Raw genomic sequence first — 25,836 nt, forward strand, 5'->3', positions numbered from 1 at the left:
ATATAGACTTTAAAGATCCCATGATAACCTTCAAAAGAGTAATGGAATGTTCTGGTATCCTTCCGAAATTACCTGCTATACAATAAACACTACTTGTGGTAGTGCAGAGTACTGTGGTGTGGTTATGGCATCAACAAGATGGGCTATATGCCCTCATCCTGTATCTAAGTTTGCTATATACTCAAAATAATGGGTTGTTTTTTCTTCTTCATCTATCCCATCAGAGTGGCATCAATTAATTATTGTTCAATTTGGCAGGACATCAAATGCTCATGGCAAAGAATGGAAAATGTTCAATCAGATTATGGGTGCTGGTCATGTGGTTATTGCTTGTTTGAACTACACCTGGAGAATCCGACCGCTGTTGTTCAACTTAGGAATCTGCTTGAAAAGGAATAGGCACTGTTGTGTTGTTGTTGTACAGATAACCTGGAATGTCTTAGACGCATATATTTAATGATTTGCAAAAAATAAAAATCTTCATCCTTTTAATTAGCAATTAAGCACATGCAAAAAATGTCCATGGCTTAGTTTTAATATCCTGTTATCGACCAATCAAAATAATTCCTTTGCAAATTAATTACATTTCAGGAATGGTCATTTTTTAAAGAATTAATCTAAGGCTCATGGAGGAGCTCGGACATAAATCACAGGCAGGGCAAGGACATCTGTGGACATCGGTGAACTTTTTCATGAATTAATCAACATCAGTAGACAATGGGCAAATGCATATAGTGTGGGATTTAAATTTGGGTTCCTAGGATCACAAGGCAAGGGTTCAGATTGGAACGCTAAAAGTACACAGCCCAACTCATCCATATTTGAAACAAGAAAGAGCAATCAGAGATTGCAGACCCTCGCCAGGATGTGTTCTCAGTGGTTTTTTTTATGGCTTTTGTGTTAAAACAAATATGGCGGCCGAACCACGTGACTGATGACGTCAGCATTGTTTTTGTTTTTTCTCCACCAATTTATCCCTAGATTATGCTCAAGAAATTTCATCTTGATCAGATGTTTTGTACTTGTCGAATTATGACGTCATAATGGAGGCACCTATGACATCATCATTAACAGCTGTTATTCCACATGGAGAGTTCTTTACAATGAGGCATGTCTCAATTATTTCTCTGCAGCGCTTTTGGAGATAGAGGTGCCACGTTTTTCGGTTTTTCCAAGATGGCGGCCGAACCACGTGACTTATGACGTCATCACTATTTTTTTTTCTCCACCAATTTATGCCTACATGACGCTCAAGAAATTTTATCTTGATCGGATGAAGTTTTGTACTTGTCGAATTATGATGTCATAATGGAGGAACCTATGACATCATCATTAACATATTTTATTTCCCATGGAGAGTTCTTTACAATGAGCAATGTCTCAATATTTTCTATTCAGTGCTTTCCGAGATAAAGAGGTGCAATTTTTTTCGGTTTTCACAAGATGGCGGCCGAACCACGTGACCTATGACGTCGTAATTATCATTAAACATTCTACAGGTGGAGTTGCACCTATGGTGAAAATTCCTGTCAATCGGACCAACGGTTGCAGAGAAAATCATATTTATTCTGTGCGGACAAACAAACAGACAGACAGACAGGCGTACTCAAATGCAATTTCCTCTCCTGAGACGAGGGTAACTATAACGGCACTCGGTATAGAGCATACCTCCACCAGGTGAACAGGTTACGTTTTGTATCTCATTGATAGGAGAGATCTGGATCTGGACCTGAACGAAAATCGAATCGACTTGTTCTTGTCACCTAAACAACTCATCCCCTAACTTTCGTCATAATTCGTCCACAACTTTTTTAAATGTGCTATATATCGCTCTTGGTCCCATCTCTCAATAGTGAAGAATAACTTTAAAATTCTTGTATCCGGATCCGGATCTTCACCAACATCGAATCAATTCGTCCTTGTCAGACACCCAACCTGTCCACCAAATTTCGTCCGAAGCCGTCCACAATTTGTGAGATATCCTGTTAACAGACAGACAGGGGTGAAAACATAACCTCCTTCCACCTTCGGTCCACGGCTTAGTTTTAATATCCTGTTATCGGCCAATCAAAATAATTCCTTTGCAAATTAATTACATTTCAGGAATGGCCATTTTTTAAAGAATTAATCAGAACAGCCAACACCAACATAACTAATGCCAAGCAAAAAGATAAAAACACAACTTAGAACGAGTATTTTTTTATCACGACGAAGCAAAATAGAATGCAGCTTTAACCCCATTAAACAAATAAAAAGATAGGGCCTGCAAAGATGCTCACGTAGGATCACCTGATGTAAGAATTGTTACGGATTCGTCACTTCCGTTGTTGTGGTTCTCATCCACTGTAAACATTTTTGGTTGCATGTACTATTATTGTTATCGTTTAGGTGAAATAGAGATAACTGTTTTTGAAAGGTAAATTTTTTTAATGTTTTAAAAGAAACCGGATCAGGAACCGGACGAAGAAGAAGAGAAAGAAGAAGGAGAGGAGGCGGAGCAAGTGAGGTCGGAGAAGGAGCCGAGCTGCTTGGAGGTCTGGAGCAAACGCTGGCGAACGGGGGTCACTAGCGAACTTTGGGGTTTCCTGGGAAAGGGATTCCTGCGACAGAGTTGTTATCGCTGTGACAAATAAACCTGCGTGACAGGTCTTGCGGTTGATTCCGAAGAGAATCAATGGAGTGCCGTTACGTCTCGAGAAAGGACCGTTGCCCATTTTGCCTCACGCCTGATTTCGTATCGCTCCAGGTTTTTCACCTCGCTCCAACGATTTTCAACGCATCCAGCCGTTAGCTTGGTTTGCATGTGTAACGTGGATTTCGAGTGGGAATTTGCGGTTCGCCGTGTGGGGAGCCGTCGAACATCCATACCCGAAGGTGTGATTTCCCAGTTGCCTCTTGAGGACACCTTTGCCCATCTTTGGCAGTGTGACTGTCAACCGAGCGGGATTCTGGTCTCGATACAACATCGTTCTGACGATCACTGGAGCATGGATCGACTTTGGCTTAAAGCTGGGACAGAGACATTGGGAATGGTATTTTCGCTCACTTGGAGCACAGTGAGTTATATTGTACGAAACTGATGGTACCATCATAGGAATGATATATTGGTTGTACAATTGATTAATATTATTATTGTACTGTTATTCTTGTGTGACCTTAATACAATACTTGTTTGTTGGTAACAATTGGTGTGGTTTCACCATTGATCTTTGACACACAGAATAACACATCTTTCTGCCGTGACTCCCCTCGGGGCTCGGAGGTACACCGTGACCGGGGTTTGGGGAGGAGCACGTAACAGAAATTGGGGGCTCGTCCGGGATACAATTCCCTAACATTCCCAAAATTCCCAAATTTGGAATTTCCTAACATTCCCAATTTTTTTTTTTAATTGGAATTTTTTTTGTGTGAAGGTTAACAGGTGCTAACTGATAGTCACCATGGTGTTTGATGCAAAAAAAGTTTGCGGCGTCCCCTAATGAGGCACAGTTCCAGGCGTTAAAAAGATCGGAACTCATGATATTGGCCAAATATTTTAACTTGGAGGTCCGGGTTAGTATGAAGAAAGCAGAGATGCAAACATTGGTGGCGGAGTCTCTAGTGGGACAAGGAACATGGGAAGAGGTAGCCTTGGATTGGTTACCCAAGGAAAAAGGAAATGTGGAGCTCCGGAAAATGGAGATGCAACTGCAGAGCCAGGAAAGGTTAAAAGAGTTGGAATGGAAAGCCGAGGAAAGAAGAGCAAAGGAAAGAGCAGAACAGGAACGAGAACTCGAGGAAAGAAGAGCAAAGGAAAGAGCAGAACAGGAACGAGAACTCGAGGAAAGAAGAGCAGAGGAAAGAGCAGAGGAAAGGAGAGCTGAAAAGGACCTCGAGGAGAGAAGAGCCGAGGAAAGGACAGCCGAAAGGGAGTTAAAGGAACGTGACATGGAGTATCAGAAGGAACTTAAACTCAAGGAGCTGGAATTACTGGGAGAATGGAGAGAAGTAGTATCCATGCCAGCTAGTTCGGCAACTAGTCAGAACACTTGGGATGTTGGTAGGCATGTGAGGCTGGTTCCACCTTTCAATGAAAAGGAGGTAGCCAAGTTTTTTTTACATTTTGAGAAGGTGGCTCAAATGCTGAAATGGCCTGTGGGGTCCTGGACTATGTTAGTGCAAAGTGTTCTGGTGGGTAAAGCTCAAGATATATTTTCGGCTTTACCGATTGACCAATGTGCAGATTACGAGATAGTGAAGAAAGCCATTCTCAAAGCCTATGAATTGGTCCCTGAAGCTTACCGGCAAAAATTCAGGAATGCCAGGAAGAGGGAGAGTGAGACCCATGTGGAATTTGCCAGAATGAAGGAAACCATGTTTGATAGGTGGTGTGACTCGAAGGAGATTGGGAAAGACTTCAACCTGTTAGGACAATTGATCTTGGTGGAGGAATTCAAACAGTGTATCCACGTGGACATTAAAGTACATCTGGATGAGAAGAAAGTACCAGAGTTGTGTGAGGCAGCAACAGTGGCAGATGACTATGCCTTGACACACAGGATGGGGTTCCACAAACCTAACTTCCCGCCTAGATTTAGCCAGGGGAGTTATGGAAAATCAGGTTCGGAGAACAAATTTTCATGGAGGCGGCCTAGAGAGGACTATGGGGACAAATATGATACCGCGACTTTTAGGGATCAGGAGACTGCAGTTCCAAGACATACCTATCTTCCGGGGGGCCCGAGGCCGACCAGGAGTTTTTCCTCCGGGCCTACTTGCGGTTTTTGCAAGAAACCTGGACATTTGATGTCCCAATGTTACACCCTGAAAAGGAAAAATCAGGAGCGGAGTCAAACTAGTGCAACTCTGAATGCATTGGCCAATGCGAGAAATCGTCCTTGGAGGACAGTGCCTTGTGAAGGTTCCCAAGCCGAAGTTACGGCATCCCAGAACGACCTTGTCCAAGAGGGTTACAAACCTTTTATTTCAGAGGGGTTTGTGTCACTGGATGGAGACTTTACTAACCAGAGACCTGTTCGGGTATTGAGGGACACAGGAGCACATCAATCTTTGATGCTTGAGGGCATTTTGCCACTGTCAGAGAAGACAGCAACTGGTGTTAGTGTTATTTTACAGGGGGTTGGTGGCTATGTTAAAGCTCCACTTCATGTCATCCATTTGAAGTCTGATTTGGTGTCAGGACCGGTCACCGTAGGTTTACAAGCCACTCTTCCTGAAGAGGGAATCTCTTTTATTATCGGGAATGATTTGGCCGGTGGTCGAGTTTCTGGTAATCCGATGTTGGTTGAAAAGCCCAGTATGGAAAATAACACCGCACAGTTAGAGCAGGAGATTCCGGCTATCTTTCCATCTTGTGCAGTGACTCGTGCTATGGGTAGGAAGCACTCTGAAGAGAAGGAGAAGGAAGGTGATGTCGATTTTGGTTCCTTAGCGATATTGGAGGAAAAGTCTGGAAGAGATAATAGCAAAGGGAGTGACATCAAGGAACCGAAGGAAAAGGTGGCATCTGGACCAAAAGAGGAAATGGAGTGTATGTCGGAGACATCTGGGAACGAGGCTGAACAAACGGTGCTGGTCCAAAAGAGGCTTGTTGAAGAACAACACGGAGCTCCGGAGTTTGATTGATAAAGCCATGACAGAGGAAGAGGCTATGAAGTTACCTGTTGGTTACTTCATGAAAGGGGAAATACTCATGAGAAAATGGAGACCACCGGAGGTGCCAGCAAACGATGAGTGGAAAGTTCATTACCAAATTGTGGTGCTACCGCCGTACCGGAAGGAGATATTGAGTTTGGCACATGAGACACCTTTGGCCGGACACCTTGGAGTGAACAAGACATGTGACAGAATATTGGTACATTTTTTCTGGCCAGGATTGTGACGTGATGTGGCGGAGTTCTGTAAATCTTGCCACTCTTGCCAGCTGGTGGGAAAACCTAATCGGAAAGTCCCATCCGCAATTTTAAAACCAATTCCAGCTTTTGAAGAGTCATTCAGCCATGTCATTATTGACTGTGTAGGCCCTTTACATAAAACTAAGGCTGGACATCAGTATTTGCTGACCATCATGTGCGCTTCCACAAGGTTCCCAGAGGCAGTGCCTCTTAGAAAAATTACTGCGGCAGTTATTGCGGAGGCCTTGATTAAATTTTTCACTTTGGTTGGCCTACCTAAGGTCATCCAGTCTGATCAGGGTTCCAATTTCATGTCAACACTTTTTCAGCAAGTGGTACACCTGTTGGGAGTGGAGCAAGTAAGATCATGTACTTACCATCCCGAGAGCCAAGGGTCCTTGGAAAGGTTTCACCAGACATTGAAGAATATGATCAGAACGTATTGTTTTGAATGTGACAAGGATTGGGATGAAGGAATACCCTTATTGTTGTTTGCTACGAGGGAATCTGTTCAGGAGTCATTGGGATTCAGTCCTTTTGAACTTGTGTTTGGACACTCAGTGCGAGGACCGTTGAAATTGGTGAAAGAACAGTAGCTACAGGAGGAGTCACAGTCAACAGTGGTAGAGTATGTGTCAACGGTTAGGCACAGATTGGCGAAGGCTTGTGAAATTGCGAGAAGAAACTTGAAAGTGACACAGGATAAAATGAAAGTGAGACATGACAAGAAATCTCACATAAGAAATTTCAGTCCTGAGGACCGAGTGTTAGTGTTGCTTCCTGTTCCAGGTCAGCCACTACAGCTAGATATTTTGGTCCCTATGCAATCGAAAGGAGGGTTAATGAAACAGATTACGTGGTGACAACTTCCGAGCGACGGAAAAAGCGGCAGCTGTGTCATGTCAACCGACTGAATAAATATTATGAGAGGAAGCCTGTGGAAAAAATGGTTCCTGTCTCACCTGTCTCACCTGCAGTCGGGGTGCAAGAGAATCCAGAGGTTGAGGCCGGTGTGAAGTTTGATAACTTTGATGACCAGGCTTGTCCCAGATTGACGAACTCGGAAGTGTTGTCATTTAGATGAGAAATTAGGTCATTTGACGAGGGAACAACAAGGACAACTATCCAGCTTAATTTTTGAGTTTGCACATTTGTTCACAGATGTACCTGGTCGTACTGACTTGGTATATCATGATATTGAGGTGGGGGAAGCCACTCCTGTGAAACAACACCCCCATCGGATGAACCCTGTGAATATGGAGTATCTTCGGAAGGAGGTTCAGTATATGTTGGAGAATGACATCATCGAACCAAGCAGCAATGAATGAAGCTCACCATGTGTGTTGGTTCCAAAACCCGATGGCAGTTTTCGCTGTTGTGCGGATTTAAAACGGGTTAATGCAGTGACCAAGACCGACTCATATCCCATCCCGAGGATTGATGACTGTATTGATAGAATAGGCCCAGCTAAATTTGTAAGTAAGTTTGACTTGCTGAAAGGGTATTGGCATATTCCTCTTACTGATAGAGCCAAGGAAATCTCGGCTTTAGTCACACCAAATGGGTTGTATCAGTCCAAGGTTCTTCCCTTTGGATTGAAAAACGGGCCTGCTACATTTCAACGGCTGATTAATAAGCTTATTGCAGACCTTGAGGGGGTGGAGGCTTATCTGGATGATGTCATCATCCACACTATGACCATGGAAGATCATATTAAACAAATTCATGCATTTTTCAAGAAACTGACCGAGGCAGGGTTGACCATCAACATATCTAAGAGTGAGTTTATAGAGGCACAGGTGGTGTTCCTATGGCCATGTAGAAGGTCACGGTCAGGTGCAACCGGTGACAGCCAAGATAGAAGCCATTGATCGCTTCCAAGTTCCAAAAGGGAAGAAGGAGCTTATGAGATTCTTGGGTATGGCTGGTTGGTACCGGCGGTTCTGCAGGAATTTTTCTGATGTGGTAGCCCCTTTAACGAATTTGCTGAGGAAAGAGACCAAGTTTATTTGGGATGACAAATGTCAGGCTGCCTTTGCCCACGTCAAAGCGATATTAATGAGCTCTCCTGTCCTAGCAGCCCCGGATTTTCAAGAACCATTCAAGTTGGCCATTGATGCAAGTGATGTGGGGGCTGGGGCAGTTCTATTACAGGAAGATGAGGATGGAGTGGATCACCCGGTGTGCTACTATTCCAAAAAGTTTAACAAACACCAGGCAAATTAAGCCACAGTGGAGAAAGAGACCCTTGCTCTCCTGCTAGCGCTTCAGCATTATGAGGTGTATCTAGGAACTACTACCTTTCCTATAAAAGTCTTCACTGATCACAACCCCTTAACCTTCATTCAAAAAAATGAAAAATAAAAATCAGAGGTTGATGAGATGGAGTTTGGCTTTGCAGGAGTTCAACTTGGAAATTGAGCATGTAAAGGGCAGGGACAGTGTCGTTGCTGATGCTTTATCCAGAGTGAACTAAATTTGGAAATTCCTGTAGGTTGTTTGGAAATTTTGTTGCTTTATTTTGGGGAATATTAATTATTGTTGCTCACGTGAATTGATCATTTGAGGGTGTGTTTTACTTTTGTTTGTTAAAAGAGTTTTTGCATGCAAAGAAAGTTTTCACTATGTTCCAACTTTCTTTCTTGAGGGGGGGGGGGGGGGGGGAGTTACGGATTCGTCACTTCCGTTGTTGTGGTTCTCATCCACTGTAAACATTTTTGGTTGCATGTACTATTATTGTTATCGTTTCGGTGAAATAGAGATAACTGTTTTCGAAATGTAAAAAAAGTTAGTTTTAAAAGAAACCGGAAACCAGATAGGGAACCGGACGAAGAAGAAGAGGAAGAAGAAGGAGAGGAGGCGGAGCAAGTGAGGTCGGAGAAGCAGCCGAGCTGCTTGGAGGTCTGGAGCAAACGCTGGCGAACGGGGGTCACTAGCGAACTTTGGGGTTTCCTGGGAAAGGGATTCCTGCGAGAGTTGTTATCGCTGTGACAGATAAACCTGTGTGACAGGTTTTGCGGATGATTCCGAAAAGAATCATTGGAGTGCCGTTACGTCTCGAGAATGGACCGTTGGCCATTTTGCCCCACGCCTGATTTCGCATCGCTCCAGGTTTTTCACCTCGCTCCAACGATTTTCAACGCATCCAGCCGTTAGCTTGGTTTGCATGTGTAATGTGGATTTCGAGTGGGAATTTGCGGTTCGCCATGTGGGGAGCCGTCGAACATCCATACCCGAAGGTGTGATTTCCCAGTCGCCTCTTGAGGACACCTTTGCCCATCTTTGGCAGTGTGACTAAACCGAGCGGGATTCTGGTCTTGATACAACATTGTTCTGACGATCATTGGAGCATGGATCGACTTTGGCTTAAAGCTGGGACAGAGACATTGGGAATGTTATTTTCGCTCACATGGAGCACAGTGAGTTATATTGTACGAAACTGATGGTACCATCATAGGAATGATATATTGGTTGTACATTTGATTAATATTGTTATTGTACTGACGTACTGTTATTCTTGTGTGACCTTAATACAATACTTGTTTGTTGGTAACAATTGGTGTGGTTTCACCATTGATCTTTGACACACAGAATAACACATCTTTCTGCCGTGACTCCTCTCGGGGCTCGGAGGTACACCATGACCGGGGTTTGGGGAGGAGCACGTAACAGAAATACGTTTCACAACTTCATGAAGTTTGTATTCCCAACGTTTTTTTTTGTTTGTTTTTTTTTGTTTCCAAGGTCGAGGCTCGTGTAAGAGCTAACATTAATCACAAAAAGAAAAACCGATACATAAAACATAAGATAAAGGGAGCGGGAGACAAGATGGGGAGAGAGAGGGAAGCACACAGGTACAACAGTGGAGAACAGGGACATCGGGAGATCTGTGGGAGGGAGAGGGCTTGGGGGGGGGGGGGGGAGGCACGGGAAGGGGGTATAGGTATAAAACACATGGACATTGCTAGGACTTCCATTAAAGAAGTCGGAATTTCAACAAAGTGGATCTGGGATGAATTAACGGGGGTAGAAAAGATAAAGGTTATGGATGGGGGAAGATCAAAGATGGTGGTGAACAGCTGCTTTAAAGACCTGGAGGGAGGAGTGGGATTGAAGAGAGTGTGGGAGTTTGTTCCAGAGGCAGGAGAAAAGTGGAATAAAAGAGTGAAGGTGAGCAGAGAGTCTTGAACTAATCCTGGGAAGCTGATCTTTTGTCTGGATTCAACGCAGTGTGCGAGAGAGGTTTTCTCATCCGCAACGTACTCTTTGTGCGACGGTCATGCCTGGCAGTTGTTGATGCGACATATTTCCTCATGTAACATGTCGCAGGTGGCGGCGCACAATATTTGTGAAATATGTGCATGGTAATGCCTGCGGAAACAAATCTCCTAAGTGAATTACCATTTAGAGACTCCCCGTTATCAATAAACCAAAGTGATTTGCAGGGACTCAGTTGACCCGTTTGGTTGAGGAGTGCTCCAATATGAAGGTGTTTGGATTGTTTCACTAAAGAAGAATAAGAATTGCTTACGTTGTTTAGCGTATCTGTACATTTGATGAAACGACACGGACATTACAATCGAAAAATTTTGTCATTAAAATACCCATAAAAACAAAATGTCAGTAACAGAGAGCTCTTTGTGTGAGTGACTACAGAGGCAGTGTGTGCTCAGATCTTAAATTAATCCCTACTGGGGTTTGGGTGGAGTCGGTGTATGTGGAGGAGCGACGTAGACACTGCAAATACATCAAGTAGGACCCAGACAACCATTCTCATCATCAGCTGGTAAAAGGAAGAAAAAAGGCAATTCATAGATTTCTACAATGACTTCATAGACATGCAAGTATGAGGTTGTACAATAGTCAGGCCAAGGTCGCTCATGTCTTGGTAACGGCGCGCAAAAGCAAGACAATGCATTAAATAGGCCGAGGCGTTGGCTGAATATAATGTACAGGAAGATTTACAGTTGCAATGTCCAACGTGTAAGATAAATGCATTGTAATAGCAACGGTCACACACCCAAGCAGATCAATATTTGGGGAGGGGAAGGTTGGGAGGAGGTTGCCTTGGTTCTCCTCGAGGTACGCACCCAACATCGTCAAAATGTAGGTAAGTGCGCTCGGGAATTTTGCAGTTCGGTCCTGCCAATGCCAGTCCCAGGACCGATGTATCGAGTCAGACCTCTTCATGCGGTTTCACTTATCAACTGCAACATAAAGCAGTTTACTCCGAGGTCATGCTTGAAGCCCTAAAATATTTTAACAAAGAAAAGCGCACACACTGATATAATGTTTCCAGTCATATGGGTGTCAGCTCATAACTCCATGATGCTCTGCCCACTCCGTCACCATTTTATGAAGATCCGTCTATCTTTTTAGAAATAAAACAAAAATCAAATCGATTTATTTTTCGACAAACTCCAAATAAGTAAATTAGGCTGATCATGCGGCTGATCATGCGGATCTTGGAAGTACAAATAAACCGAGGAGAGCAGCACAATATTAAACTGCCTGAAAAGGAAGTGGGTGAAAAACTAAAATATCCAACAAATCCTGAAGAGGCCCAAGGGTGCGTTTATGAACATACGGCTGAGCTTAGAGTAAGCAAACTTCCCAATGAGCTGTTTATAGTCATGGTTTGACGCTATAAACAGTCATCCTGGTGCATCACAGTCAGCGTTGCATCAAAGAACACACCATCCTGCAGAGTTGACAGGCTGTCTTTCTCTTCTGCGGAATTCATCGGTGCATTTTAAAAACGATAGGCCATTGTGTGTCATCACCCTGATAAAATCCTGAAGCCTGGTGTTGGCTTAGCGGTTAGGGTGCTGACTTGGGATACTAGGATCCTGGGTTCGAATCCCGGTTGGTCGCTGAATTAACACCAGGAGGGTTGATTCAGCCTGTCATCCTTCCGAGGTCGTCAAATTGAGTACCAGTTCACTGGTAATTCCCTGTGTGTCGCAAGAGGCGACCAACAGGGTTGGCGGCAGGAAGGGCATCCGGCCATAAAACATTGCTTCAAAAAGGGGGCCATGGTGCTCGAAAAAGGCCAACCCCTGCTCTGCGGGGAAAAATGGCCTCCAAAGGTGGTGCTACCCTGGTCAAATCGCGAATTCCTGCTTTAGCTAACACCGGGCTACCCTGGTCAAATCGCGAATTCCTGCTTTAGCTAACACCGGAAAGGCCTAGCATCTGAGTAAGAGCTTCAAGCTCTGCCACTTGGAATCGATGAAGCTCACATGCAATAGTGGATGCTTGCTGAGCAGGTATCGAAACCACAGCAAGAGTGACATCACATTGGGATCAGCTCGGCCTTCTCCTTAGTAGAGCCAAACCTGTGAGCAGCCAAATATCGGGTTGGGTATTTGTCCTTTGCAAGAAAAGTCGTCTTTGTTTAGTCTTTTTCGTTAAGGTTTGGTTTTTTTTTTCCCTTGGTTGAAGCAAAAGAGGTGTCATCCGCACATCAACTTCCCCTTGCTTCCCACAGCAGTCGACATACTCCGAACAATGTTCTGTTAATTCCATCTGTTGGCAGCATTGCATTACCTCTGCGTTAACTGCAAGGTTTGTTGCTCATACGGATGATCCCTGCACTGCTGAAGAATGTACAAACAGAATAGAGCACAGGATTACAATCGAGCACTGCATCGTATTTGAAGCAGACGTGCTTGAGCATATCACAATGTCTGTATCGCCCCCAAAAGGATAGGGAGCATCCCAAATTTCACTACGGCAATACAATCTGTACCTCAGCGCAGTGAGCAGAAAAATTAATCTTCATTTAAACCCCAATAATACTGCAAATACCTTCACAATTCCTATTTTGTTAACTAGTGGGGTCCGTCGTGGGAATCCCACGGGCATGGAGGTGTATCGTTGTGATTGGTGCAGCCGTTTTTGCGGTACCCGGGACTATAACATTAGGCGGGAGTCTAAACCTGTAAGTGCTGGAGACCAAAGTTGAAATTGGAAAAACAATATTGCCTATTTTACTCCAGGTGATCCCAGGGTTACCCACCCAAAATATCGTTGCGATCGGTTCAGCCGTTTTTTGCGGTACCTGGGAACGGACGGAGAGACAGACAGACAGACAGACGGACAGACAGATGGACATTTGGTGACTTCTTTTGTTAATGTGTATAGTTTTCCTCTCATTGCCATAAAGCACTTACTTGCAAACCATGGTTGTGAGAACACATGGTATCCTGATGAGAGGAAAAAAAGAACAGTAGCAAAATGACTTGTGTTTGACTGTTTGAAAGCTTGAATCATCCAGGTGAAATCAACAACAGGTGTGTCTGGACAGAGAGAGAGAGAGAGCGACCTCGGAGATATGACAGGACTTCCTGTAGGCACTCAATGAGGATTAGAATCGTCATATGCCAATGTGGGGCCATAGTGGAAAATGGGTGCAGGCCGCAGGATTTTAATTATAGGAAAGATCGGAGGCCAAAGTCTCTCCAGAACAAGTTGCAGCCATCTCAATATTTTAATATCTATCTATAATTCCAGTAATCTCTGTGTGTATGTGTGTGTGTCTGTGTGTGTGTGTGTGTGTGTGTCTGTGTGTGTGTGTGTGTGTGTGTGTTTGTCTGTGACCGCTGTTTCTCGACAACCACGGGTCCGATCTAATTGAAACTTGCCAGATATATTGCTGGGGACCCGAGGATGTGCCTTTTCAAGGTTTGAAATTAATCGGACAAGTGGTTCCCAAGGTATGGTCACCGTACTCGCAAGCCGTTCGCTTTGGCTTTGCGAATGGACCAAACCATTTCACGTAAATAGAGGGGGGGTTCTGTGGTCGTTACTGCCACGTGGTTTCAAAGTTGCCAATGGACCAAACCATTTCATGTAAATAGAGGGGGGGGTTCTGTGGTCGTTACTGCCACGTGGTTTCAAAGTTTTTTTTTGTTGTTGTTGTTGTTTGCACGCATGTTTTTTTGCACGCACGTACGGGACCAAACCCGTATGGACCAAACCATTTAATGTAAATAGAGGGGGGGGGGGGGATATAATTTTAGATATATATATAGTACGGGCACGCCCTAGTATAGTATAAAGAGAACTAGTATTTTTCAAAACTTTACTCTTGATTGTTCCATAAGTTTCCAACCCAACCTTTTATAGGAATATTGGAGTGCATGGTTTATGGAGCTAACGGTAAGATTCTGTAGAATAAAATCAATGAAAAAAAATCAGTCATTTTGGATTCAGAAGAGAACAAGATGGTACTTCTTGTTCATAAAAGTTAATCTCCTGGCAGTTCACAGCCTCCTTAGACTTGCTGCAAAAGGAAACCACACTGACCATGTGAATCATTTACTGGTACAAGATATTTCAGCAAGTTAAAGAGATGGGCCTCTAGATGAGATAACTACTTCTCAGTCCACAGTAAGTACTGTTTAGATGTGAAAGCGCTGTAATTCGATCTCCAGAGCGTCGCCCGTTATGGCTAGGAGGAGAACTACCATTGCTCATGTCTAATAGAGAGAAAGTTCAGACTCATTGGCAACTTGGGACCAGAGCCGTACATGGTTGCCTCGATGATCTATTTGTCTCCGATTGCGCATCTTTTTGTACCACTCTGCTGATGAATCTACAATCCATTGGATCTGTGCCACTGGAGAGCATTTGAATTGGTCTCGTCTGGCAATTCCATTGTAGCTTCCAGTCTAATGACTATTTGCTGGATTGCTTCAATAAAAGGGTGGAATATTTCCAGTTCCCAAGGTGATTGGAAAGATTTTCATGGAGCATGACGTTCATAAGAACATTTTGTCCCATAATGGTGTCATTTTTCATTTGCCTTGTTCCATTCTAATCGTTTGGTGACGAGTTAACAGTTCAAGACCAATATGATTAAATACTATGGGAATCACATGTACAAGCACACAGCTCGTACAGCCGTTGTTCTATAGGTACATAAACAAGGATGATGGTTCCCTGGTACAAAAATCTCCAAATATTTCAAAAACTCATCTCAGTCAGCAAAGAAAGTTTCACCTTTCGATCTATTGTCAGGTCAAAAGACTACCCACTATTTTTTGTCAAACAAGCATTTTAGGAGTTGCTCAAATTCAACTAAGAGTTGGTTTTACCTTTATTGACATTTATTTAGTTTCTTGTGAAACACTATCCTGCAGTTTGTGATAAGAGAGGAGGAATATTGCATAAATAATCAATTTCAGGCTAAATCTCTCTTCACCAAGACTAAAAGTTGTTCTTTCAGGGGATAAGCTTGTGGGATGAAAGAAAGAATGACAGAAGAAAAATAAAAGAAAGAAAAAGGAATAAAGAAAGATAGAAATCAAACTAGAGATGGATGAAACACAGCACGTGACACAAACACATCTGAATAATGTTAAACAAAGCAGGTTTCCAATTTTGAACAAGGCTTAATATTTTTGCTGTGGCAGACAAAATATTTCTCCAACAATTCAAGAGTGTGACGTCACCATTCACTGCAGGTGGATGCACACAAATCATAACAATTATCTGAGACAAGTATATTGGTACCCCGCGCATGCGAAGCAAAAAGCACGGTTAAGCAAGTGGTTCACTTTGTCTATGTCTACAAACGTGAGTTTATGATCGAGGAAAACAAATCAATTTCAATTGAATGTTATCGTTTGAACAGGAATTGGAACTTCAATGAGAAAACAAACCTGCCATTCAGCATTACTTTGGCTTTGGATTTGTCCCGATCGCACATGCGCAGAGAAGAGTGAGATAACTTTTTTTACTCTGCTTGTCTAGCAGTCAAAACAAACTTGAAAACCTTTCACAGCAGGAAACTTATTGTTTTTAAGGACGCCAAAAAGGACACAAACAAGAGACACCAATAACTAATGTAACGTGTTAAATAAGGTGGTGTAAAAGAAGCTCCAGCAATGGTGGTAAACTTCGAAAAAAAAGAAGTTTTTCGACAACCTTTAAAATCTATACTTTATTTCACTCGACTTATATATAATACTTGAACACTGGAACACAAATTGCCCTTTTGACACTTTCAAAAACCCTTCTCTTCAGCACCGTGGTTCCCAACATGGGGGCCATGGTGTATTTCTCGGGGGGCCATGGAATAATTTGAACCAACCTTTTCATACTGTTTCCTTGTGTGACAGTTCCATTTTATACTGTCCATAGTGTTGCTACTGATAATATCAAAATATCATATCAAACATGCATCATTCGAGCGACGTTGCTTTGTTTGCTTCTTCCACAAACGATGTAACTGGGAGCCAGTAAGGAACAGAAAAAAACTATGGAACTAAATGTTCATGTTGGCTACTTGGAATTCCTCATTTTCTGTGTAATAACTTACAAATTCTCATACAAACAAAATAGCCAATTAAAGGAAAAAAACACCTCTCAGAATGCACCACAGAGCATCTAGAAATCAAAAAAATTCTGTGGGGACATGGTCCCAGACCACCCCTAGCCTGCTTACACGTGCTCCGCCGCTCGACCCTCGCGAAAGGGAGGGGGTGCTGGAGATGTGCTCTGGGAGCCAAGGGGGCCATAACACAAAAAAGGTTGGGAACCCCTGCTTTAGCAATACTTGGATAAAATATGACAGCATTAGTGAGGTACCCATGCTACACACAGGTGGGAAGCCAAAAGCAAACAAACAATTGCGGAAATGACAAAATGCTAAACCATGAACCAATAAATTCCATAATCCTGCGCCATCTTCAGTCAAACATAAGACATTGACAGCAGGTTCGTGAAACGTACCCATCTGAATGTTGCTATATCCAGTCAATGGCGAAAATGCAAATGAGGAATCCGCGAATGTCACGATGGAAACCTTTACGTCATTTCCTCATTCTGATTTAAACTCAATATCTCTATACTTTCATTACAAACAGCATCATTCATCATTCAATCACAAATTAGTACTATAGTAAACTGAACATCAAAATAAACTTATCACTTTCATTTTTTGAAATGTGCAGCTTTACAAACACGTTTCTTTAATTGTAATGGCTGATTACACTGGTCAACAGCCAAATTGGTTCTGACTTATTTTCAACTGTTTCTAACTAATTTGGTGCCCACGAATCCGAATCTGACCTTAAAATTTCGCTATCACGTAACCTTGACGTAGTACATCATAAGTGTGGAAAAAATCTTTAGAGCACGCAAATTTCTTGATCAGGTCTCAAAAAGTCTATTTATTGTCACAAAAAATAATATGAACTTAATGTTTTTATTTACATCACATAAAAAAGGTAAATCTCCAAAAATAATATGAACTTTATAAAATATCACAAAAAATAATATGAACTTTAAGTTTTTATTTACATCACATAAAAAAGGTAAATCTCCAAAAATAATATGAACTTTATAAAATATCACAAAAAATAAAATGAACTTTAAGTTTTTATTTACATCACATAAAAAAATGTAAATATCCAAAAATAATATTAACTTTCAAAAATATCACAAAAAATATGAACTTTAAGTTTTTATTTACATCACATAAAAAATGTAAATCTCCAAAAATAATATGAACTTTATAAAATGTCACAAAAAATAATATGAACTTTAAGTATTTATTTACATCACATAAAAAAATGTAAATCTCCAAAAATAATATGAACTTTATAAAATATCACAAAAAATAATATGAACTTTAAGTATTTATTTACATCACATAAAAAAATGTAAATCTCCAAAAATAATATGAACTTTATAAAATATCACAAAAAATAATATGAACTTTAAGTGTTTATTTACATCACATAAAAAAATGTAAATCTCCAAAAATAATATGAACTTAAAGTTTTTATTTACATCACATAAAAAAATGTAAATCTCCAAAAATAATATGAACTTTATAAAATATCACAAAAAATAATATGAACTTAAAGTTTTTATTTACATCACATTAAAAGTGCTTCTGAACTTTACTTTTGCGTTTGTAGGAGCAATCACTTTCACGCTGTAAAGTCCAACAGCAGTCGCCCATCATGTTTGGATTGAATCGGCCTTGATATCGAGTCTCCATGATGGCAATTTCCTGGTGAAACCTTTCTCCGTGTTCATCACTGACATCGCCAAGATTTTGTGGAAAGAAGTCCAGGTGAGAATGGAAGAAATGTATCTTGAGTGACATTCGAGCACCTGGTAACTCTTCAACATCTTGTCCACAAGCTCTTCATAATTTGGTGCTCGAAATTTCCAAGGTAGCTGTTAGCAAGAGCCACAAAGTTATCCCAAGCAACGCTTTCCCGCTCAGATAGTCTCGTTACAAAGTCCTGATTAGTGAGTACAAGACGAATTTCGGCTGTGGCTGATATTCCTATGGTATACTGGTTCTCAAAAACTGGATGTGCTAGTGAAAATTGGATATCATCATAGAAATATACCGGTTCATGTTGGTTAGAATCACCTCAAAATATACTAGAACAATAAAATATACTAGAACATAAAACTTTTAAAATTTTGTTGACCAGTGTTATGTAACAGGAACTCACTTCAATCACCTGGTTGATCAACAATGGCATGCTTGAGTGGTTCTGCAGAGGGATCATTCCCTTTAAATACTGACCCTCATAATGAAATCCTTCAATTCTCGTGGTTAGACATTCACTTACTGCTGTCTATAGTCACTCTGGACGTGAGGCTTCTGACAGGGAAAACAACAAGAAAATTCAGATTCCATGCCTGACATCTGAACAATGTTTAAGGGCAATTGGGATGCTTGAGGCTGGTGTAAGCCAGCGAACAATTGCCCAACGTCTTGGATGCTCACAGCCTACAATTTCCAACCTGGCCAGGCGTTATGGTGAAACTGGAACTGTGAATGATGGTCCACGAAAAGGAAGACCACGGGTAACCACCCCAAACCAAGACCACTGGATTGTGCTGCAGCATATTCGTGATAGTTTCCGCCCTGCGACGCAAACAGCTGCAGTGACAAAAGGACACCACAACAACCGCATCAGTGTCTCCACTGTGCGGAGGCGCTTGAGAAGACGGGGCCTGGTGGCAAGACATCCTTGCAGAGGTCCAGTGTTGAACGCAGTGCATCAGCAGAACAGACTATGATGTCTGCAGCATCACTGCTGGACACAGCAACAGTGGAGTGCAGTCTTGTTCAGCGACGTGTCCAGATTTTGCCACCATGCTGCTGATAGGCGTCAGCAGGTATAGCGCAGAGGTGGGGGAAATGTATGCATCATGCTGTATTTGCCAGATCGATCATTGGGGAGGATCCAGTGTGGTAGTATGGGCCGGCATTTCCAACTATTTCAGGACACCTCTGGTCGTCATCGAAGGCAATACTTACTTTCCCCTCAAGTTATGTATTGCGTCATATATTATAACACCTTTTTCTTCTTCTTCTTTAAAAGGCTGCTTTCGACTTGCTCACCAAATCTATTCATCCCCCCAAAAAATTCCATCTCCTATAGTGCCTTTTTTCTACATTCCCTAAACTCTCCTGCACTCCATCCTCCATCCAGCGTCCTTAAACTTATTTTTAACTCGAAGGTCACAAGAAACTCATTTTGCAATAAATGTTCGTTTTCCATAAATCGTACACTTTCTAAAATCCAATCTCACCCCTCCCCTCCAAATCTTCCCCATAACCTCTCCCCTCCAAATCTTCCCCATCACCCATCCCTTTCAAATCTTCCCCCTTTTCCCTCTCCTCCTAATCCTCCCCATCACCCATCCCTTTCAAATCTCCCCCCTTGCCCCCTCCCTCCTAAACTACCCCCTCACCCCTCCCCTCCAAGACTCCCCCTCGCCCCTCACCTCCTAGACTCCTCCCTCACCCCTACCCTCCAAATCTCCCCACCCTCATTTCTTCTCAATTTCCCCCCTCTCACTCCCCCTCCTCAAAGCGTCCTCCCCGCTTCTTCCCCCTTCCAACTCTCACCTCCATCTCCCCCAACCTTCTGCCTCGCTCTTCCCCCTCCTCAAATAACACCTCATTGTGCCTCACGCAATCACCATCAAACCTTTTGTCCGCCCCATCTTTCCCTTTCTCCGAGCTATTCTGAAATCTCTGACACACCTTCAACAGCTCTCCCTACCTCTTCCACCTCTTCCACATCTTATCCTACCCCTCCTCCCCCCTGTTCTGTATCCGATGCTCCCCCTTCCTCTTCATTAACGGCATGGACCTCAAACATCCGGGGCCTTCGTTCAAACTTAACTAATCTCCCCATACAGGTTGCTTCTGTCAAACCAGACGTGATCTGCTTAACAGAAACTTTCCTCCTTCATGATGTCTCTGATTGCTTAGTATCTCTCCCGGGCTACTCCCTCCTCCGGTATGATAGACCTGAGCCTCGTCCTGGAGGTGGGGTTGCTATCTTTATCAAAAACTCTCTTCCTCACTCGCCCTGCACTGCACTCTCTCCACCTCACCCCCAGGAATACCTCTGGCTATGGCTTCCCCTTCGCTCCCACCTCTTGTTCATATGTGTGTTCTACCGTCCACCAAACAGTGATGACTCCATCTACATCTCGCTGTCTGATATATGGACCAACTTCTATCTACTCATCCCAACTCTCTCTTCCTCATATGTGGTGATTTCAACTGTCATCATGCCAGTTGGCTGGGTGTGGGTACCACTCTCACCAGCCATGGCTCCTCAGCAAAGGACTTCTGCGACTCACTGGGACTGACACAATCTGTCAATTTCCCAACCCGGATCTCAGTCAACGGAGCATCTTCTCTTCTGGACTTGGTTATGACTAACTTCCCTGAAAATGTCTGCTGCTCTTCTTCTGCTCCAATCGGATCATCTGATCATGTCCTTGTTAAAGTGGACATCTCTCTGACCATCCTCAGGGAGCCTGCTCAGCGTCGACGAGTCTGGCATTTCACTCAGGCCAACTGGCACGGTCTTCAAGCAGCCATCAATCATCTGGACTGGTCTCCCATCTCTACCACCTCTGACATCAACTCATCCTGGGAATTCTTCCAAAGTAAATTGCTCTCTCTCATGCACAGATTTATCCCATCTCGTCTTCAGTTGTCATACCCTTCCTCCCGTCCATGGTACACGGAATCTTGTGGTGAGGCTGTTGCCCAGAAACAACTTGCCTTCGTCTCCTGGAAAGCAAATCCAACGGAAGGAAATCTCATTTCCTTTCACAAAGCCCGAAACAAGTGTGTGTCCACCCTCAGGAGAGCCAGGAAACAATATCTCTCCATTCTCAAGACCGAACTCTCTTATCTGTCTCCCTCTTCCAAATCCTGGTGGTGTCTGGTCAAATCCGTTTCTGGTGTTTGTTCCCCCTCCATCCCCTCCCTTACCTCAAACGGCTACACAGCTGACTCCGCACGTGAAAAAGCTGAATGCCTCAACTCTGTGTTTGCCTCTAAATCTTGTGGCCAAAACCCATCCCTCTCTGTACCCACCATACCCAGTCGTACCCAGCTGCTCCTGGACTCCGTGTCCTTTCCTCCTGACAAGGTGGAAAAGTTTCTGTCAACCCTCGACTCTGATTCTGCAACTGGACCCGACGGCATCAGCCCACGGGTCCTAAAATCATGCTCTGCCGCTCTATCTCACCCTATCTCTGTTTTCTTCACCCTCTCTTTTGCTCAAGGTCAACTGCCATCTGCTTGGAAATCAGCCAACATCACCGCTTTGCACAAAAAAGGTGCAAAAACAGATCCTAGCAACTACAGACCAATCAGCCGTCTCCCAATTATCAGCAAAGTCATGGAATCCATCATTGCTTCGGATATGAAATCTTTCCTCTTCTCCAATGGCTTGATCTCTGATCATCAATTTGGTTTCAGACCAGGTCACTCTACTCTGGACATGCTGCTTCTGCTGTCTCAACAATGGATGGAGGTCCTCAATGCCAAACAGGAAATTAGAGCTGTCTCCCTCGACATATCACGTGCCTTCGATACGGTCTGGCACCCCGCTCTGCTCACCAAACTCTCCTCCTTTGGTATCCATGGAAATCTCCACGCATGGCTGGTGGACTTCCTCTCTAGTCGTCATCAACGTGTGGCGCTGAATGGGTTTCTCTCATCTCCTCTTCCTGTTCAGGCTGGAGTTCCCCAAGGCAGTGTTCTGGGCCCTGTGCTTTTTCTGGTCTTCATCAATGATCTCTCTGACTCTCTTGAAAATCCTCTCTATCTCTTTGCTGATGACTCCACTCTCTGCCGCTCCATTCCTCTTCCCTCAGATCGGCAGTCTGCAGCCTCCTCACTCTCTGAAGACTTGGACAAAATCACAGACTGGTCAAACAAGTGGAACATGTCTTTCAATCCTGACAAATCTCACACTCTTACTATGTCTCTCCGAAAAGATCGACTGGACAACCCTCCCATCTACTTTCTCAACAATCCTCTCCAAGATGTTCGGTCGCTCAAGCTTTTGGGTCTCACTATCTGCCATGATTTTTCTTGGGAAAACCACATTTCCAAGCTGGCCTCCAAAGCCAGTCGCCGACTGGGCATCCTCCATCGTGCGAAGTCCTTCCTCGGCACACCTGAGCTCCTCACCACATACAACGCTTTCATCCGCAGCTCAATGGAATACTGTTCTCCGCTATGGGCCGGTGCTCCTGCCTCACACCTAGCTCGGCTTCACGCTGTTGAAACCAAAGCTTTCAGAATTATTGGAATCTACCGCGATGAAGCTATCTATCTCTGAGGGCCTTTCACTCACTCACCGCAGGCAGGTAGGTGGTCTTTCTGTCTTCTACCGACTCCTCTCCGGCCTTGCACCCCCAGCTCTCTCTGTGCTCTGTCCCCCAAATATTTCTACAGGTCGCACAAGATCTGCCAGCAACCCTCTGATGGTGAAACTGCCGAAATCTCGGCTCTCTGCTCACCTTCACTCTTTCATTCCTCTTTTCTCCCGCCTCTGGAACAAACTCCCTCACTCCCTTCAATCCCACTCCTCCCTCCAGGTCTTTAAAACAGCTGTTCACCACCATCTCTTATCTTCCCCCATCCAAAACCTTGATCTTTTCTACCCCCGCTAATTCACCCCAGATCCACCTTGTTTGAAATTCCAACTTCTTTCCTGGAAGTCCTGGCAGTGTCCATTAGTTTTATACCTCTCCCACCCCCCCCCCCCTTCCCATGCCCCCTCCCAAAGCCCTCGCCCTCTCTCAGATCTCTCGATGTCTCCATGTCTCTCGGTCCCTGCTCTCAAATGTTGTGTTTGTGTCCTTCCACCTCTCTCCCCATCTTGTCTACCGCTCCCGATGTTGTATGTTTTATGTGTCGGTTTGTCTTTCTGTGTGATTAATGTTCGCTCTTTCACGAGCCTCGATCTTGTATACAAAAAAAAAAAAAAAAAATACCACTAGTCAGCATTATGTCAATGAAGCTTTGAGACCGCATATGCTGCCATTTCGCCAGGCTCATCCTGACATTGCAGTTTTCCAGCAGGACAACACTCGACCCCATGTTGCTCGCCTGACCACCAACTTCCCTCCATGAACAGGGTGTTGAAGTGTTGCCTTGGATGCCTTATTCCCCTGACCTCAATCCAATTGAGCATTTATGGGATGAGCTTGGTCGACGTCTTGCATCGAGGAGATCAACGGCTGTCAATCGGCAAATGCTCATTCAAGGCTTGCAGGAGGAGTGGGACAGACTTCCCCAGGACCGCATTAGACACCTGGTACAGAGCACGCATCGGAGGTGTACAGCCTGCATCACAGTTCAGGGAGGACACACACGATATTGAGGACTGCTGTCATTCTTTCCTTGACTGTTAGGAGTGTTGTGTCCATTCCTGTGTCATTTTGTCTTGACTGTATTCATGCCTTTGTGTTGCAGTGCTGTGACTTTTGTTGCACCACCCCTTGTGATGTTCATGCTTTTTGCTTTTTTGTGATTGAGGCAACCTCTTGTTTACTGCCATGTGTTTAGTAAAGATACCTGAACTTTACCTCTGTGTTCAAATATTTTTCATTTTTGCGTGGAGGATTTCAATGAGTGTTCTTCTAAAGATTTGATAAGTTTCTTTTGATGTTGAATATATGTATGTATATATATATATATATATATATATATATATATATATATATATATATATATATATATATATATATATATATATATATATATATATATACATATATATACATATATATATATATGTACTCGTATATATATATATATATATATATATATATATATATATATATATATATGTACTCGTATATATATATATATATATATATATATATATATATATATATATATATATATACAGTCACGTGAAAAAGTAAGTACACCCCATGTAAAGTTTTGACTTTTTCAACATATTTCAACATACAGCTATTTGATCTTAATTTCAACAATATTGATAGATAAAGGTGACATAATATAACAAATATCATGAAACATTTACATTTTGTAGTCCATTGTATAATTTAAATAAACATAAATGCAAATTTCGCATGTGGAAAAGGTAAGTACACCCCTCCATTTATCACTACTTCAAATACCTAAAATTAGAATCAGGTGCACCAGCTCAGGTGCAAATGATTAGAACATCGTTAGAGAGGATCTTGGAGGAACCTGTCTTATTTAAACCTCAGACATTTAGTTTGGTTTGCTCTTTGTTGTTGAAGTGTGCAGCGTCACCATGCCTAGATCAAAAGAGCTCTCTGAGGCCTTCAGAAACAAGGTTATAGATGCCTACGAGTCTGGGAAGGGATTTAAAAATCTCCAAACAATTTGAAATCGATCATTCGACTGTCCTGAAGATCATCTAAAAGTGGAGAAGATTCCAAACAACTGCCAACTTGTTCAGGCCAGGCCGCCCCAGCAAGTTCAGCCCGAGAGCAGACCTCAAGATGCTGAAAGAGGTCTCTAAGAACCCCAGAATGTAATCATGGGACCTACAGGTAGGTCTTGCCACTGGTGATGTCAAAGTGCACGAGTCTACCATTAGAAAGAGGCTGCACAAATTTGATCTACATGGGAGGTGTGCCAGGAGGAAACATTTGCTGTCCAGAAAGAACATCAGGGCAAGACTAAAGTTTGCCAATGAACACATAGGCAAAGACCAGCACTTCTGGAACAATGTGCTCTGGACATATGAGTCAAAGGTAGAGCTATTTGGCCACAGTACCAGAAGACATGTTTGGCGAAAACCAAAGACAGCATTTGACCACAAAAACCTGATACCAACTGTACAGCATGGTGGTGGAAATATTATAGTTTGGGGCAGCTTTGCTGCATCAGGGCCTGGGCAGCTCACCATCATATAATCCACGATGAATTCTTCATTGTACCAGAGGGTGCTTGAGGATAATGTGAGGCCATCTGTTGGAAAGTTGAAGCTCAACCGAAGGTGGACCTTGCAACATGACAATGACCTAAACATACCAGTAAATCCACCAAGGAATGGCTGAAAAGAAAGAAATGGAGGGTTCTGGAATGGCCAAGTCATAGGCCGGATCTAAATCCCATCGAGATGTTGTGGGGGGATTTGAAACGAGCTGTGCATGCAAGAAACCCCTCAAACGTCGCACAGCTGAAAGAATTCTGCATGGAGGAGTGGGCAAAAATTTCTCCCAGTCGATGTCAGAGACTGGTAGACAGTTATAAGAAACGCCTACTTGAGGTTGTTTCTGCCAAAGGGGGCAATACCACCTGTTGGAGCCAAGGTTTGTACTTCCTTTTTCCACATGCGAAATTTGCATTTATGTTGATTTAAATTATACAATGGACTATAAAATGTAAATGTTTCATGATATTTGTTATATTATATCACCTTTATCTATCAATATTGTTGAAATCTATATATTCCCCCTATATAGTTCCGCGCTATATAGTCCCCCTGTCCTGTCTTTCCCTCGTGGTCCCCCTGTACTGACTTTCCCCCGTGGTCCCCCTGTATTGTCTTTCCCTCGTGGTCCCCCTGTATTGTCTTTCCCTCGCAGTCCCCCTGTGCTGTCTTTCCCTCGTGGTCCCCCTGTACTGTCT

General features: G+C 43.2%; 1 long non-coding RNA gene across 1 annotated transcript in view; it reads right to left on the reverse strand.

Annotated features, from left to right (window-relative positions):
* Positions 1-25,836, reverse strand: part of LOC137432120 (uncharacterized) — a 159,853-nt gene that overhangs the window by 924 nt on the left and 133,093 nt on the right. The window lies entirely within an intron of this gene.

Source organism: Myxine glutinosa, chromosome 8 (assembly GCF_964187855.1).
Source record: "Myxine glutinosa chromosome 8, kmMyxGlut1.1, whole genome shotgun sequence".
NCBI classification, from domain to species: Eukaryota; Metazoa; Chordata; class Myxini; order Myxiniformes; family Myxinidae; genus Myxine; species Myxine glutinosa.